We start from the raw sequence: 1,787 nt of genomic DNA, 5'->3' as shown, positions 1-1,787 counted from the left end.
GAGTTTGACTTTTGGTTTGGGACATATGTGGATATGAGAAGTAGTTAAGGGTTTTTGGAGCATATCACTAAGCATTTTGAGCAAACAACCCATTAAGCAACACCTCATCCCCTTTTAATAGTATTGGCTTTTCCTATGGACTCAATGTGATCTTGGATCACTAAAAGTAAAATAGAGTCTTGAGCTTTAGAGCTTGAGCAAATCTTTTGTCCTTAGAATTTTGAGGGGTCCACATTTCTAATCCATGCCATGCCAATCACTGAGCTTTCCTGAAATATTTATCTTGAGATATTATTAGCTCAATGAGCTATATGTTGTTAGGAATTACCAAAACCACCCAGGGATAGTTGCACTTTCACATAGAGAATGTTGATGATGCTAACCCCATCAATGAGCTAGCACCTTCCACGGTCGAAATCGACCAAGTTGCGGGTCCACTCAAAGGCATGCTTGCCTAGGCACAAAATGTAAGCCAGATGATCGCTACGATCGAGGCCGAATGGTACCTCCGACTAATCCAACCACTACGGGATGGTTGGCATGGCCGCATTCGCCTCACAAGTGCAAAGTTTGCGATTCCGCTTGGTATCCTACCCTCGAATGATATTAGAAATCCTTTCTGCTAGGGGCATGGTGATCTGCCACCTTCTGCAGGTTGCTATTGTTTTTATCATTGTTGTTGTTGTTGCAGTTGTTCATGATGTCGTCGTCATCGGTGGTCGGATTCCCTGATTGAAGATGCTTCACTATACTGTAGTCGCTGGTGGACTGCGTGGATGGCCTTCCCTTGTGCTATGAAGTTTGCAGGGCTGATCAAGGATTTGTCAAGTAACAACTAATGATAATTGCACTGCTGCCATCGGTGATTTGGTTATTGGTTGCTACCGCGTGACTCATCACGCTCCGCGACCGCAACCAGCACTATCCCACTGATGTCATCACCACCTCTCCCCTTCCGCTTCTAATTGTGGTTGTTCTTCTTGTGAGTTGGGGCAATTCTTTTTCTCAGAGGACTCGACGTTGGGCTTGCCTTTGTCCCAAGCAGCCGAACCTTGTGGAGGAGTGGTTTCTTCTCCAAAGGCATACATATTGGCAATCTCCATGAGTGTACAAATGGTCAACAATTTTGTGCGACCAAGCTTCTGCCTCAGGAGCTCATATTTGACACCACCCACCCCCCTTTTGAAAGCCTAGATGACATGAGGACCATGCCATTGTCGATGGAGTTGTGAAGTTGAGTCCAGTGATTGATGTACTCACAGACTAAGTCTCCTTCCTTCTGGACGTAGTTCCACAAGTCACGTGCGTTAGGGGGTCTGACATATGTTCCCTCATATTTTTATGGAACACATCATGCAGATCATCCTAGTCACGAATGTTTACCTCGGCCAGGAAATTTATCCACGCATGTGCCGATATCTCCAACTAAGTGAAGGTTGCAGAGGGAAAACCGTTCCTTGCCTCCACCGATGTCGCATACTGTAAAGTAATTGGTGAGCCAAGTGTCGGGCTTGACGGTATCATCATACTTGTTGATTTTCGTGGCGATTCGGAACCATTCTGGGAAAGGTTCAGATTGTATGCGCCAGCTGGATCACAAAGGACTTAGTGAACCTAACCCAGACAGATGATCAGCCTCGCCACGACACTCGGATCGTGCCCTGGCTGCACAGATATCCTCGTTGTCATCCCGCACGTCGCAGGGTCCTAATATCTGCCCATGAGAGGGGTTGTGTCGGCCCCGCTTTGCACAAATTCACTTCATATCTTCTTGCGCCTTGGTTAGC

Source organism: Triticum dicoccoides, chromosome 2A, assembly GCF_002162155.2.
Source record: "Triticum dicoccoides isolate Atlit2015 ecotype Zavitan chromosome 2A, WEW_v2.0, whole genome shotgun sequence".
NCBI lineage: Eukaryota > Viridiplantae > Streptophyta > Magnoliopsida > Poales > Poaceae > Triticum > Triticum dicoccoides.
Note: the sequence above shows the minus strand (reverse complement) of the source record.